We start from the raw sequence: 17315 nt of genomic DNA, 5'->3' as shown, positions 1-17315 counted from the left end.
AGCACTGAGGTACTGGGTTAGTTTGGAGTGGCACCCAGGCTGGGCCAGGAGTCAGGGAGCAAGGTGACCTTGGGCAGGTGTCTCCCTCCAGCTTGCTGGGGTTTAATAACTCGGCACTGCTACCCAACAGGCACACGAAGCAAACGTTTTCAGTTTCCCTCAATTAGACTCTTCTTTTGAGCCTCTCAAAAAAAAAAAAATCTCAATAGGAGCCTCTTAGTATTCTAGCAGAGCTGTCTGCAGTAATGTGTTAGAGGATATAGGTGCCACTCCTGTGCAAAGAGCTTGAAAAATGACCAGACAGAGCCAAGCTCTCCGTGTTTGTTGTCAGCTGCGGCAGCAGGGTAATAAATCAACCCGTCTCATGTCAAGGGTCAGTTCGTTTGATGTTTAAAGCATTTGGCCAATCTAATCAGGCTGGGCATGGCCAATCCGTCTGAGAGCTGCTGGTTCTTCTCCATGCTGAGGTGTTGGGAGCCACATTTCTCTGACCTGAAGATTTTGGGGCCTCAGAACTGAAGCAGCAGGAGATCAAGAGTTTGTACCCCAGAGGCAGAAGCTTCATGCCCAGCTGGGAGAAATCCTTGTGTCCAGCAACTGGGGGTACTTACCTTCTCCTTAGCACAGAGACTTGGTTTGAAATGGTTGGACAGTTTCCTGCAAGATTTAGAAGCAGGGCTGACACACCATTTTCAGGGCCATGTGCAAAATAAAGTTGTGAGGATCTTTGTTTAAAAGCAAGACAGAGCAGGCCCAAAGGCACTGGAACGTAAACTGTGTTGTTGTATGATTGTGCCCTTGGCTTGTGTTGTTTTATTTGATGGGTACAGTTCCATGTAAAGACAAATTAAAAACCCCAATGATCAGAATGAGGTTTCGCTTTTGTCTCTGTGTCCTGCATGTAGAAGAAGTGGAAGAAAGCAAACAACATGCAGAATCACGTAGTCATGTGGTTTGTGTTTTATGGCCGCCCTGTTGCCTCTGCCTGACTTAGCAAGACCAAAGTAAGACACACAGGGATGCTTGAGGAGAAAGACAGTCCTGGAACAGGCTCCTCTGTCAGGCCTGACATGCTGGAGCCCACCTAACCCCCTGAGTCCTGATCAGGTTCTGAAGATATCCACAGTCTCCAGCCCCAACCCAGAGCGGTCAGGTGATCCCCATTATCCTAACCTCAATGTAGAGACATATGCAAGGCCTGGCTCTGGGTCGCAAGACATAGCTGCCCTCAGCATGTATCAGTTGGTACTGCCAGGAAGGGGGGGGTTACAGCATTGCTCACTTAAGGCCACAGCCCCTTAAAATGTAACACCTGTACAGAAGTCCCTTGAGAGTTGGTGATAGGGTGAGGGTGGGAGCAGGAACAGGGTTCATAAGCCCAGGATACTTAGGAGTGCTGGAACCAGTGGCCAAGTTCTTGGAGAGAGCCTTAGGTGCTCTGTACCCAGCCCCAAATTCACTCAAAATACACAAGGACACTGAAGAATCTAATACTGACAGCAGGGCTTTTGTTCCTGAAAGTGGGTGACAGGGCCCTAATGGACCACCCTTGTTAGGCCTTGTCATGGAGCCTCAAGTGAGTTGGAATGAAATAACTTGGGTTGTTCAGTAGTATTGTGGTAGCAAAATGCAGTTTTCAGGGTCTTTCTGGCACCTCCCAATGCATGACAGAAGGTGTGTTGAGATGAGTTCTGTTTGGTTGCAGGCATCCCGTGGTCCCTACCTGCTGCAGGGCATGGCTAGCATATCCTGCCGTCTACCCTGAATTTCCTAGCCCAGGGGCAGGGATTTGCTCTCCTAGAGCTTTTCACTATATAATTCATATGATTATATAATTATATAATATATATTTATAATGGTTTCTCTCTTTCATCTTCTGTCTTCTCTCTTTCTGTATCTCTTCCCCTTCTCCTACTTCTCTCTCTCTCTTTCCCTCCCTCCCTCCCTCTCTTCCTCCCTCCCTGCATGGCTGCCGACAGGGCTGCTTTCAATAAACCTGTGTTTATATATTATAACTTCGTCTTGCAATTAGCTCATTCTGCCGTTTCAATCGAGTTCTTCCCAGCTGGTTCACAAGAGAGGGCAGACCTCTCGAGCATCTGTCAATCTCTAGTTTCTCCCCATCCATGCACATGGCACTGCAAAGCCACCGGTAGCTGTGTGTCTCAGTTTCCTCTTCTACAGTGTCAGGGAAAACTTGGAATGGAAGGCAGCAACAAAGACAACAGTGGATTCTTGAGCTACCGCTGAGGCTGTTACTATCCGAATGGATCTGGAGTTGGGTGGTGATCTGATGACAACAGCTTTCCACTTGAGGACCCATTGGGGGGAGGCCCGAGGCCAACCCAGGCTATGGTGGTGGGATGGGGCAGTTTGTGTTCATAGCTGGGAGAGAGGACTCCCAGAGAGCACTGAGGAGTCTTGAACTTTAATTCTGGTTTTGGAATTGGGTGAGACATGGGGGGAGGTGAGAAAGTAAAGGATTCCCACATTAGGTGTTCCGCAGCCTGGTGGGTGGGATCAGAGGACATGGTTCTGGGTAGCTCCCAGGTGAAGTTGACTGATGTCATGCAGAAGGATGAGGCAGGATGTACTGGCTATCCCAAAGTTTCTCTTCCTCCTCCGTTCAACATTCTGCAGAGGCTGGGCCACTGTGAAGCTCTTCTCAAAATGCCTTGTTTCCAGAGATCAACTCTGCACGAGATGAAGGCAATGTATGCCTGGGCAGAGAGGCGGATGGCCTTCCTGGATAAAAGACAAAGTTTCAGAAGTACCACTCATCGGGGCCACTTCCTCCCCTGTCACATAGAGGAAGTAGCTTGACATTGCAAGAGCCATCCATCACTCTCTCAGGACTGTGAGGGCAGAATCTGGGGGAGGTTGGATAGGCATGGCTAGCTGGTCTCTTGAGGGAGCCTGGCAGTCCGCCAGCCTTGGAGAGCCATGCCAGACTGTTTATGTGATGAAAGAAGCATCCTTTGTGCCGCCAGCTGCCAGGTGGCCTTTTGCTCACAGCTAGCCACGTTCAGCAGGTGCACTGGAAGCCTATTGTCTTACACCAGTCCTTCAGTGAAACCGCCCAGGTGCCAAGAGATGCATGCTAAGAGTCCCACGAAGACAGACAAGTCAAAGCAGGCCACGAGAGACTCCTCAGAACACGGGTGAGAGAGGAAAGAAGGGCCCAATAAGATTTTGAGGACACTGGTTTTAGGAGAGTCCACAGAGGCAAAATTGTGTGTGTGTGTGTGTGTCTGTGTGTGTGTGTGTGTGTGTGTGTGAATATGCATGCATACATGAACGCATATGTCTGTGTACATGTGTGTACAGATATGTATGTATGCCTGTATGGGAATATATGTGCATATGTATACCTGTATACATGTGTATGTATATGCATATGCATGCTTGTGTGTATACACATGTGTAATGTTGTGTGTACATGTGTATACATGTGAATGCATGTGTCTGTGTGCATGTGTGCACACATGTATGTGTTCTTGTATATGATGTGAATGTGCATGTATGTGTCAGAGACTGAATTCCTTCCATCTGCAGCACAAGCCAGGCTGCTTGGCACAGTTAAAGATGGTGGACTTAGGAGGCAGAAAGGACTAGAGACCTGGGTACCCACTCTGTGACAATGTGAGGCGACACTGTGTGAGGGAGAAGAGTGAGTCACAGGCACAGGACGCCCACCACAGGCATCAGACACCACCAGGGGCTCCCAGCACAGCCTCTGGGAGAATGCAGTGAACACCAGGACTACCTGGACTAGGGCACGTGCTCGGAGAGCCCACTCAGTTCTGTTGTCTGGGGATTTGCTGTACTTTACAACAAATTCTCAGCGTTCTAGTTTCATTCTGTTGCTATGACAAACCACTGTCCAAAAGCAACTTGGGTTGGAAAGTTTATTTCAGCTTCCACTTGTAGGCCTCTGTCCATCGCTAAGAGGACCTGGAGGCATTAGAGGAACATTGCTTGCCGGATCCAAGGTCTGGCTCACTCCCAGGCTCATGCTTGGATACCTTTCTTGTTCAACAAGGGCCTGCATAGGGTGGTACTGTCCATAGTGCGGTGGGCTTTCTATATCAGTGGATAATCAGGACAAACCTTGATAGACATGCCCACAAGTCAATCAGATAGAGGCAACTCACCAGTTGAAGCTCTTCTGTCAGATGACCACAGGCTGTATGTCCAGTCAGCCATTACAGCTTACAAAGAATCCCAGGCAGGTGGCAAGCTAAAGGGCCTTGGAAAGTGCTGGACCCTTGATTTTACATTTCTGATATGTGATCATCCTGCAGCCCTGTCCAGAGGCATTCCTTGTAGGTTTTGAGGAACTTATGAGTGTACATCCCTAGACCAATGGTTGACATAATTGGAGAGAAATCAAGGAGAAGGACTGTGCTTAGAGGTAGGCCATGAGGAAGAATGGCTTAGCCACTCAAACCGACAGGCCTAAGGATCTCAGTCCTAGGATTGCTTATCCTGCTTGTGCCAAACCCAGGTTGCCAGAGAAAGACTCATGCTTCATAGAGTGGTCCAGAGCCCGGAGGAGGAAGGCTGAGTGCATTGTGGGATATGTCATGAGGGCACAGGATGGTAGAAGCTTGATGAAGTCATTGCAAAACAACTCCCTGAGATTTCTCCTCAAGCTCCTTGTACAGGCGTGAGTTCAGGATTCTTATTTTACAGTTTTTACAAAACTTAATCCAACTTCCAATATGAAGTGAGTATCAACTCTCTATCTAGGAACTTCTTTGTTTCAGTCATTCCCTGAATGTCCTTACTGGTGGTCAGACAAACTCTACATTAGGTTGAGTCCCATAGAGCTGAAGGTTGGGGGGAGGGGATGCACAGAGGGCACCGGGTTGCAAGTGCCAGTGTATTTGAGGTTGGTGTTGCTTGGGCTGTGAAAAGCTTTACATTCCACGGAGGAGATTAGATGTACACAGCTGGCATGCTTGGCTGCAGAGACTCTAGAGCAGATGTTCAAAATCATAGATAAGCAGGACAGACCCTACCCAAGGCCGCTGTGCTCGGGATAGGCAGCCTATGCCTAGCTGTGGTGCCCTCAGGATCAGAGGGACTTTCCATTAAGGCTAGGCTGTCTTACAAAGGTGTGTGGGGCCTCCAGCCTCAGGATGCCTTTGAGGTATGCAGCTTCTTAGGGCCTTGGTTGCATCCCACCTAATAGTTGGGTGTATGTTTGAATGTCACATTTAGCCCCAAAGCTCACGGTTGCCCGAGTGACAGATGAGGGAGGTTCATAGGCATGAACGACCTGGGTGATAGGGTAAAGTCTATCTGGTAGTCTCAGAGCCCCCAGAAGGGAGAAGAGCTCAACAGGGAAGGCCCTGTCAGAAGACTGTGTCAGGTAGTTTGTGGTATGAGATTTCAGCAGTGTGTGTGTGTGTGTGTGTGTGTGTGTGTGTGTGTAATCTTGGTTTTGTTGTTCACGCACACATAGCAAAATCATTCTAGGCAGCCTAAGGAATAAATCTCCTGACATTCAGTAATTTTGTGTTGGCCTTCATGCTCACTAACCTCTTATTTCTATAATTAAAAAGTCTTTCAGGACTTGTAGTGTGGAGTCAGGAACTTCTGGGTCAAACGTGATTGAGGGCACAGTTCTGTAGCCTGCTTACGTCCCTAGCCAGGCACAGGAGAATGGACCATTTGATGAGGGGCTAAGATGGCCTGGCACATGCAGGGAGAGTAAGTCTCAGGTCTGCAGGGCTCCAGCTGGGCTACCTGCCTCCTCTTCGGAGGAGACTTAGCCTGGCTAAACCAAAGCCATGGGTATCTGTGATCAGAGCGAAAGCCAATCCTATTTTGTCTCTTGGAGAAGCACCCTGTGTTCAGATGGGAGCCTACATCAGTGTGACGGCTTCAGGGACAGACACCAGACAGCCAGGGCAGGGGGAGCTGGCTCGAGGTGAAGATGCTTGAGTGGTCTAGTCTCTGGGAGCCCCCTTTCCCCAAGGTGCACAGAGGCCTGCACAGCATCAATTTCTGGGAGTTTTCTTTTTGATGTGGATGGGGAGTTTCTTTTAGGCTTGTTTTCAGTGAACCAAGTGCAAAACTGAATTTTCAGGGTGAATAAAATATTTAAGCCTGTCATCGTGTACATTTGTCATCATATAATGAAATCAGAAAATGCAATTTTAGTCTTAATGGCAGAAGGAAGGCAGAGTACTCACTGAGCCCTGGGCTTAGTGTGAGCACAATGTATTTCTACCGTAGAGTGAGTGCCTCCTCCCCATTGGACAGATCCTGCCTGATCCTTCCTGCCGTGTGACCTTGTATCCAAGACTAATGTCTGTGTGTCCATGTGTACTCCCTAGAGTTGCAGTGAGAGTTCTTTGGACACGGGTGCACGTGTAGGTGTCCCTGTGGCATGCACACATGTACATGTATGCATGTGGGGGTACACAGGCTCATGCACATCTGTTCATAATTGCACACATGTAAGTACACACACAGATCCTTGCCTATGCACATATGTGGAGCTCTGGTTCCAGTTATCTCCTATTCTTCAGGACTGTCATACTTGGAGATATACTCATCTAAATTTGGGGCCATGGGGGAAGCCCATAAATCAAAAGCAACAGTAGAGGGTACCAGATCTTACTGTTGGAGGACAGTGGCAGTTTGGTGGGTAGCTGGTTGGGACCCGTGCATCCCAGGTAAGTTCATAGCCATGTAGGAGTGGAAGCAAATTGGAATAGCTCTGCAGACAACTAGGTGGCTGTTATGCAAAATGCATGATGGGAAATGTGCTGTGGAGATAGGGTTCTTCCTTCCTGTCCTCCTGTTGCTGTGGTAGAGGAAAAAGAAGTTGTAGAAAGAGGCAACTTCTTTGGAGGAATGTGCTACTTTTGATGATGGGGGAATTATCTGAAATAAACGAAACTCCAGCCCGTTCCCAGCCCATTTTGGTCTCATGTGGGGTATGCTGGAAAGAGAGGCTGAAAAGTTTCTATGAGGGTCATATCCCAGAGGCATTAATTAACTCTTTAAATGACAGCATTGGTTTGGGTTTATTGTTATTTCCCTCTTCACTGGAGATCATATACCACACCAAGAAGGCTCTTGTACAGTAAAAGATACCAAGGGCATGACTCAGAGGTACAGAACTTTTTAGGCATGAGCTAGGCCCTGGGTCCCATCCCCAGCACCACAAAATGAAACCAATTGTCAACCAACAGACCAACCTACAGAGCCCAAGAACAGCTGTAAGAGTGGCCAACTTTGGACTCTGTCTAAAAAGGTGTTCCCAGGGAACTCTAACTCTAACTCTAAATAGACACAAGGAGTCACAGAGAACTCTAGGCTCTATACCATAGTTAAGAAAGCAGACTCAGACCCTTGGCCAGCATAATTGCCACCAGCCACACAACGCCACAGCTCAATCCAAGTTCTGTTATCCTATGCATCACACTGCTTTATCTTTTTAAAGATGCAACAACCCAAACTATAATTAGTGCAATATGATAACACATATAAAGAAAGTATTTGTGTAAGTATATTGATCATTATTAAGCATAATAGAATTTAAAACATGTAATATGCAACAATACACAATTCACGTTGCATTAGCTATCAAAACATGAAGTCAGAAATCATTTGGAGGGGCGACAGCCATAGTCCCAAGGGGCTGACCAGCCACCAGAGCCAACTCAGATACAGCAAGGGTGCAGCACCTACCAGCATGGGATTAAACCCACTAAAACTGTTGAACTAACAGCTCAAGTGAGTGCAGAGAACTGGGAGTTCTTGGAGTGGAGAAACAACAGAAAGCAGACATCACGTGCTCATCGTGCTCATCGTCAGATCCATCTGGTTGAGGAGAACATATAGCCCCGAGGCTGTCGTGAGCCTCCCCAAACTGAAGAACAAAGGAGCAAGAGAGAGCCAGAACAGATCAAGGAGTGTAAGCTAATTTTCAAAGGGCACGATATGTTCTGTGTTCGTAATGACAGGAGTGGGGAAAAAAATGTGCAAGTGAAGGTTGCAAAATTTCAAAAATCAGTGGTGGACACCAAACTCCCAATCTAGGATACCTGTGGCGAAGTGAGAAAATAAATTACATCCTGCCTGCCTTCAGGCACCCGCACAAGCAAGCTGGGTGAGTGTCAGGCTGAAGAGCTGGAAGAAAAACCCCTCTAGAGTCACTTGTGTATTCAGCGAGATTGCTCCTCAAATGGGGAAGAGAGCGCATTCCCAGAGAGGCAGAAACCGAGGAAATTTGTCTCTAGTGAACTTGCATTGCAAAAACCAGCAGAAGTTGTTCAGGAGAAGGGAAACAATTGGGGCCAGAGAAGCATGTTAACAGAGAACAAGAAGGTGAGGCCAGCAGTATGTTCTGATTGGGTCTTCAGGGAGCCAGACATTTCCCTTGGTTCTTAGGTTTCACCGTGACTCAACTTTCCACACTGCTCTGTGTTCCCTCACAACCTCTGAAGTCTCCTTGGTGGTGGTGGGAGGAAGACCCGGACACAGATACCTCCCACTGCCTCCCACTGGCTGGCCACCACTGGATGGCTCCTTCCTTTCAGCCACCTGTCCATAGTACTGGACCTTCTGTGGCCTGGCCCACCAGTGGTCATAGGTTACCTCGCCTGCCAGAAGATGCTGTCTGTAGCTTTTGCTGTGCGAGGCAGGCTCCAGTCTCTATTGTGGGAGTGTATGGAGGCTGGAATATCAGGACTGTGCTATGGGTGGGGTGGGGAGGATTGGGTACAGAGCTGCCTGGGGGCAATGGGGGGTGCTTACCAGCTGGATAGGAGTGCTGGAGGAGACTTGTGGACCAGTGTGAACCTGAGCCTCCTGCATTCAGGCTGTATGTCACCATATGAGTCAGGCACTGCAGGACTCAGTAAATACCTCTTCATCCCACAGACCCTCACTGTCCACCTCAGATCAGGCCAGGGCTGAGAATGGTCCCCTTTTTTCTGTGGAGAGCCTACCTGGAGACTTCTTGTTTTATAAACAGGAATTTCACTGGAAGCCCTGACAGTTTCCTTGGATGTCTACTTTATTTTTCACATGGCCTGGATGTCGCCTCCTTATGATGTCCTCCATTCTAAGGGAACCCATTTTGTTTAAGCCCTTTAAAATGATTAATTGATGATGACCTTTGAGTTAAAATACCATATTTCTTGATGATACGATGCATATTTTTCACCTGTAAAAATTTCTGAGAGCTGAATGCCGAGCATAATTGATGGATGCTTTTAACATGATCTCTCTCTCACTCTCTCTCTTTTTCTCTCTGAAAAGCTGCTAATAAATAGAAGTTGCATCTTTAATTGACTGCACCTGAGAATCAGGAAGTATGGTAATTCTTTCAGGCCTAGAGCCTGATCTGCATAATAAATTCCATTTCTCTAAAATTTGGGCGATGAAAACTTGAAACAAGAGGCTTGGCCAAAATATGGGCAATGTCTTCCAATTTTTAACACTGAAAAATTAAAAATATAATTTTTAATTAAAATATAATTATTCCATTTCCCATTCCTTCTCCTTCCTCCTCCTTGCTCATTGTATTTTTAAACATTTAAAAAAATTGTTTTTTATTTTATTATTTTGTTTTCAAGACAGGGTGTCTTTGTGTAGCCCTGGCTGTCCTGGAACTCTGTCTGTAGACCAGGCTGGCTTCGAATTCACAGAGACCTGTCTGCCTCTGCCTCCCAAGTGCTGGGATTAAAGGCATGCACCACCACTACCCTGCTTTATTTTTGCTTTTTTATTATTTATTATTATTTTTAACTGTGTGTGTGTGTCTGTCTGTCTGTCTGTCTGTCTGGGTGGGTGGGGACAGAGCATCAGATTTCCCTGGGTATTGGTGCTGAGAATCAAACTCTTGTCCCTGCCAGAGCAGCATGTGCTCTTAACTAACTATGGAGCCATGTTTCTAGCCCTACATAGGTTTTTTTTTTTTTTTTTTTTTTTTTGGGCAAGGTTTTTTTTTTTTTTTTTTACCATGTTGGCTGGGAACTCACTGTGTGGCTCAGGATGGTCTTGAACTCACAACGCTCCTTCCACCTTAGCTTCCTCAGTGCCGAGATCACGACCATCAGCCACCACATCTGGCCATTTGCTGATGTTAGGTTACTTTCTAGTTCTTACTCAAAAATGATTCTTTCCTCACCAGTTGCCTTGTCTTGCCAATTTAAGGGCCTAAGGACTTTGGGGCTCACAAATGTAACTCCTAGAGGACCCTGTGGAAAGATACCTACCCACCTACTAATGATTTAGAAGAGAAAGTGAAGTTTTCAACCCTCTCCCAGATGTTTTTCCTAATTGGAGACACTGGCAGTTCGGACAGAGGTTAGCAGTCATGGAGATGCCCAAAGGTTAGTGGAGTCTTCCCACTGTATGGCCAATAGTCCCTGCTCTGACAGACCTGTCCAGGGTACAACTGGGGCATTCTGAGAGAGGTGGTGGGGGTGAAGCCCAAAGTCTGTGGGTTTAGAGAAATACGTACTTAGACATTGGATGTGAAAAGGGACAGTACCAGCAGGAACAGACTCAACCGGACAGCAGTGTTTCTTTCCCATCACTTCTGGAATTTTCTCCCTTACCCTCAACAATGGCTCCCATACACTGTGTTTTTGCAGCACTTGTGGACAGGATTTATTGTGCTCTAATAAAACAAACGAAATGTCAAATGCAGTGTGATCTTGGAGACCTTTAGCTGTGATAATGCCTGTGGGAGGACCACCCCAACACCCACCCCAGCAATGTGCAGGGGGCCGCAGCATGCCCAGCGGCATTGTGGGAGTGTCACAGTGGGATGGTCTAGCATGACAAATGTGAGCACACTGGCATTCAATCCACCTTTCTTTCATTTTCTCCATCGAATTTCTCCTGTGTGAGTTATTGCCATGTCTCTGCCCCACTCCCAAGCTACCATTGACACAGCCCTCAGATTAATTGCCTTAATGACTTTGCTCCTGCAATACTTCTGCTCAGAAATCTTCAGTGGCTTCTTATTGTCTCCCAGTGAGGTGAAGCTTTCCTGGGTACAGCAGGCCGTGCCAGGGGTGGGGTTGGGAGGCTCAATTAAAGCCCAAAGCTTCCTTTCCTGGCTCATGGGATTCTCTGGTCTCTAGGAAACTGTTGCCTACTGAAATAAAGGAAGCTACCTGAAGGTGTTTACTGGTTTCCATGCCCACCCATTCACAGTAGAGAATACTTCTGTTTATTCGCCCATTAACCTCTTTTGATAAATTACTCAGATCCCTGAGACTCTGTTTCTGTCTTTTGGACATTCTAGCTTGTGGCCTCTGTCTGACAGAGGATAAGAGCTCGGTGAATGTACGCAACCTAAGCAACTACTGACTTGTGTCCTGGAGATGTTCGTTCTTCTCCAGGAGTTTGGTTCTCACATTTCTTCTCGCCCTAAGGCTTACATCTGAAAGTCCCAGCCTTCTTCCAACACATCTAAACCTACTTTTTTCTTTATGAGGCAGTCTGTCTTGTTAGCAATAAAGATAATGGTCCTCTAAATTCCTCTAAGTTCTCCTAAATTGGCACCTGTCCCAGGATATTTAGCATCCATAAGAGAATGTCTGCTCAGGACCTCTGGGCATCTCTCAGAACCTAGCCTTGCTTTGTTGCCCCTTACAGCTCCTGTTCTGTGCTTTGCCTTCAGCTTACAGAAGGAGTTTGAACTGACTGTAGACTTCACTGGGCAGGCCATATGAATTTATAGTGAGGAAACTGAGGTTCTTGGAGGGATGCCAATTGCCTGAAGCCCCATATTTCTGGTCTGTGGATTTCTGATCCTGAGCTTACTGTTAGACAGGAGGTGAGTCTTGGTAAAATGATTTGGGATATCAAACAATAACAATAATATTTTTAGAAAACTGCTTAGGAGCTGGAGAGAAAGCTGGGTAAAGTGCTTGATTCACAAGCTTGAAGACCTGAGCTTGAACTACAGAACCCACAGGAAAAGTCAAGTGTGGTTGTGGATGCTTGTAAGCCTAGTATTTGGGGAGGTAGAGAAAGGATGATCCTTGGGGCTCACTGGCCAGACTGTCTAGCTTGTTTAGCAAGTTCCGGATCAGTGAAAGATCCTTTAAAAATAAAGTGAATGGCTTCTGAGGGAGGACACCTAAGGTTGACCTCTGGTTTCCATATGCATGAATATACATGTCATGTACATGTTTACTTACAAACACCAGGGCATCATTAGGAGTGAGTGAGCAATTGAGAGGTAGATACAAAGAAAAATAGATAGATAGATAGATAGATAGATAGATAGATAGATAGATAGATAGACAGACTGAAATTGGCTGGCATTGCCATCAGTCCCACAGAGTCAACAATTCACATTTATCTATGTATCTAGAGAAGGTCTCAGAATATCCAGGAATCATTTTCCCTTGCAGTTACCTATCATTGTAATCTTCTCAGCTATTGCTGAGTATAGACAGTAACTGACTATTTCAAAGCATGTACCATCTTTCCAAAAGGAAGAACATAGAATATTCCTTTTTAAATAAATCAATAGTTGAGGGCTGGGTGAACCCATTAGCAAATTTCAAGGATCAATTTAAAAAAAAAAATGGAGAATGCTTCAGATCACCATCACACAGCTCATAAAGGCACCAAGTTGTGATCTCTGTGTCCTTGTGAAGGGCAGATTCAGCATGGGATGGCCAGAAAGTGTGTGGATCTTGCCATGGTAGTAGAGTTTCCAGGTAGATGGTAAGGGAGCGCAAGATCAGATGGTGGTCCAGATCTATAGCAAAGATACGAGATGGGCTGGAGAGATGGTTATAGGGTTGAAAGCACTTCCTGTTCTTCCAGAGGTCCCCAGTTTGGTTCCCAGCACCCAGGTAATTCCAGTGCTAGAGATGCCACTTGGTGTCTTCTGGTCTCTGTGGGCATCTGTGCACACATCACACAAATATACACACACATAAATAAAATTAAATCCTTTTAAAATGTAGAAAATTTTGGAACCACAGATTCCCAAGTTTGGATTTGAGATGAAGCCCAGGGTGAGGAACTCATCAGGAGTCCTAGATCCCAGCCCACCACTGGCATGGACACCTCCTTGAATACCACAATGGGCGTTCACGAAGTTTCTGCCTATGGAACGTGCTGAATGGATTCTGCTCATGTCAACCTCCTTCTATCAGCTTCATTATGATAAGTGGGCAGATAAAAGTATCTTTTGAATAGAAATTATCTGAAAAACCTATGTGGCAGAGCACCTGGAGTTGGGAGGGGGTGTCAGGGGTCGATTGAGCACACCAGGCTCTCAATCCTGGAGTCGTACATGATTTGTTGTTAAGATGTTGACTCCTGTGGAACCACGCCACTCATCAGCTGCATACTCTGGCTAGGTCAGAGCCTTTTTCCTTGCTCCGCAACACCATGGTTCATCCAGGTGAACACAGTCTTTGGGACAGAGTCACCCATGAGTCTAGGGCCTGTGTCTCCTGTGCCATCATTCAAGGTGATGTGCGCCTGGTAAGTAGCAAGTTCACAGACTTCTCAACCTTTCATTTAATGATTCTTTATATTTTGAATTTCCCAAGGTGTCTGTGTAATTGCCTTCTTAAAGTCATCAGATAAAATCCATAGATAAGTATCAAACACTCATTAGAACTATGGTTTGCAAATGTTTCTTCTTGATTTGATGGCTGCCTTTTTGCTTTGTCAATTCTTTCCTCTGCTGTGCAGTTTTCAATTTGAGGGAGTGCTACCAGTTTCTTTTTTTGTTGTTGTTGCTGGAGGGGGTTGGTGTGATAATAAAAACAAACAAATAAAAACACCAACTCATTGCCTTGGACAATACCCAGGGAGTTTACTGGTCTGTTTTCTTCTGGGAATTTTTAAGTTGCAGGTCTCTGTTCAGGTTCCTTATCAGATTGAGCTGCATTCATAGGCTTCTTCTCCATCAATTTTCTTCTTTCACAAGTGAATGTCTAATTTTCTCTCACCATTAATTGAGGATTCTGTTCTTTATTGTATATTTTAAGTGGTTTGTTGAATATTACTTGACTCTGTTTAGTTGGATTTAATTTAGGGTTCTCTGTTATATTCTGTTGGTCTTTATATCTATTTTGCTATCATTTTGTAATATAAATTTAAATTAAAATAATGCACATAATTTAGTAACAAAAACTTAAACAACCCAATTTTAAAATGTACCAAAAATTTCATATACAGAGGTGCATGCGCACACATACACACCACAGTGTGGTAAATAATCATATATAAATTTGTTAATTGTGGCATGTCATTTTCCTACATATATATGCCTCACAACATGGTGTAGAAAATACCAATAGAAATAAAACAATAGAACTAAATGAACTAAATGAAGACGAGGCTGTCATGCACATCTCTGTGTGGTGCAGTGGATGGGCCTGACAGGCAATGGTGCTTGGCTCTTGACAATAGTCCCTGTCCTCTAGAAGCTGCATGTTAACAGGGGCAACGAAGCTAGAAACACCCAAAGTGAATGCAAAATCAGAATGCTGCTCAATGCCCGATTTATTATGAAACTAATTACACAGCCCTGATTACACAGTTCCTCTCTCATTATGCTGCATTTAATTGCTTATTTATTTGTATCCAACCATACTGTCAGGCTGACTCGAAGAAGACGCAAACCTTATCTAGCTTGTTTTTAACTTACTGATAATGAATCCTGGTTCTGGATACTTGGATGGTTTCATGAAACATTTCTTGAGTGAGTGAGTGAATGAATGAATGAATGAATGAATGGCTGGAAATGTCCAAGCGGAGGAAGGATGTGAGCTGCTTTGTGAAGCGTGAGACTGTGGGTGGGTATGTGGCCCACACATCTCAGTCAAGTGTAGGGATTGGGTGCTGTCTGCCAGTGAGAGGTGGAAGAAAGGCCAGGGGGCATGAAAGCAGCCCTGTCAGGACACAGGGAGTATGTTTCAGACCCACATGGAATGCTGTCTCATTGTATTGGTACGAACCATACAAAACAGAGCATGGGTTAAATGGCATGTTAGTAGGAGTGAGTTTCGAGAGTAGCTTTGAGCTTCTTTCTAGAAGGAGGTATCCCTGAGCACCCTCACACCCTCAGTGCAGAGTTAGACTTCCGTGATATCCCATGGGGTGTGTGCTTGCTGGCTACAGCCAGCTCATAGAAAGCTTGTTACTGCTCTGTGAGCTTTTCTGTTAGGAAGCCTCACCCATCCTACAGCTAGAATGAGTCCTGATTATTCCTCCATTCCTGAGTTGCTGTCTATGTTTCACCTAAAATCATCTCATAGCTGCTCAAAACGTACCTTTCAGTAACTGTCAGCCTCACTCCCCCCCTCCCGCCCCCCAGCCTCATTCTCTCATCCCACTGCTCATTTCCTGCTGTCAATCTCTCTGGTGGCCATGGCAGGTAGTGCCTCTCCAGAGGCCCCCTTGTGTCCACCTGCCCTCAGGCCATCTGGCTTGTCCCAGCTGTGCATTCTTCTGTAACCTTCCATGACTATTGGTCTCTCTGGCCTTCCCTTGCTGGCTGGGGTGGTCTCCAAAGCATGGACCTTCTGTTTGTCACTGTCTTTCAAGTTTGACTGTGTATGTTTTGGCTCATGAGTCTCACTTAGAGTACTTAATCATCTTCAACAATAGCTTTCTCGTACAAAATAATAGCGCGTAATATCCTGATATGTTAAGGTGCATGCTTGAAATTACCGAAGGCAAGAGTAAAGACAAATAATTTGATCACCTAAATACACATTAAAAACACTGTTTTCTGATTGGTCTCTTTTCAAGTATTAACAGGAATCTGGTGGTGATATAAATTACCACAGGTGGAGTAAAATGGGAAGAAAGGGTATTTTGATTTTAGAATTTGTACATTTGCTGTGTGTTTTCCCCTCTGAGGAGCAACTCTAAGGGTGTGGGGGGTGCATTCCTGACACTAAGTATGAACAGACATGTGGAGTACAGAACCAGAAGACAGGAGGGAGACAGTGAAGAGCTGAGAATCAAGGCGGGAAGCCAACCTGCAGCTCTGGTTCCTTCTATTGAGGCCTCTGGGCTAGGGTCATGAGTGCCTGAACACTTGCCTGAACCTTGGAAGTAGGGGTTGGGGGGTTAAGGGTCAAGGTCATGGAAGCATCAAGAAACTGTATCTCTTGTATCAGCAACATGAGCACAGAGTTTGGAGGATAGGACCTTCCCACTAGGCTCTGATTGCTGTGTGACCCTTCAAATTTGCCAGCATTATCTTATACAACATGTTGTTTTGGTTTATAGTGACCTGAACATAATCTGCATTTACAGTTTTTTTTTTTTTTTTTTTTTTTTTTTTTTTTTTTTTTTTTTTTTTTTGCAGCCTTGGAATTTTACTTATGTGTGTTTTGCCTCCATGGAGGTCTGTGTGCTACATGCATGAAAAGCCCTTGGAGACCTGAAGCAGGTATCTGTTCCCTAGGACTGGAGTTAGAAAGAATTGTAAATTGCCACGTGGATGCTGAGACTTGAACCCTGGTTCTCTGAGAGAGTAGCCAGAGCTCTTAACTACAGAGCCATCTTGTTAGTCCATTTTTTTGTAACCTTAAACAGCCAGATTAGAGCTATTTGCCTCTACAGTGTTAATTTTTAAGTCCAGTGGAACAAAGTGTCACTCTTTGACCTTGAACATACACCTCATTTGCATGATAACCTGTCTCCCCTGCTCACAGAAAGCTGACCTCCTTCCTCAACCCCCTCACACTGAAGCTTCTCTGTTGTCAGCTCTCTCTGCTTCCTGTCAGACCCAAGGCAAAGGAGGGAGTCTGTGTCTGCTAAACTATGTCCAGGAGTCACCATGTGATGAGTTGATTTTGCTCTGGTCTGCAAATCACTGACTGTTTTCCTAGAGGTCAGAAAATACCCAGCCTATGCTTCCTGCTTCTCTGACCTTAAAGACAAACTCAACCTGAGCATCATTCAGTGGGCTTGTGCTGGGGAATGTGTCCCTCCTGGAAGACCAGATGCCCGATAGGAGAGTATTAAGACTTCTCCGAGAAGTCTTATGCACAGAAGTTGCCTGTAAGAATCCAGCCAACTCCAGGGAAATAGCCAAGGCCCATGCCTTAGGAATGGCCAAAGTTCATGAGCAGATTGCCCTTGACCAGCAAGTTCCCTGTTGAATGTGTTAGGATCAGTGACTGTCAGCCTCTTTGGAAGGAGTTTAAAGCTTGTGTGGATGTAGGCATGGAGACAGGGTTGTGAGCATACCACGTTTCCCACTGGGACTCTACACGAAAGATATGGGTAGGCTGGTGTACGCACGCAGGTGAAGAGGCACACCTTTGCTGTTGACCGCTCAG

This window comes from Psammomys obesus, unplaced genomic scaffold (assembly GCF_907164565.1).
Source record: "Psammomys obesus unplaced genomic scaffold, mPsaObe1.curated_primary_1811, whole genome shotgun sequence".
Taxonomy (NCBI): Eukaryota; Metazoa; Chordata; class Mammalia; order Rodentia; family Muridae; genus Psammomys; species Psammomys obesus.
Note: the sequence above shows the minus strand (reverse complement) of the source record.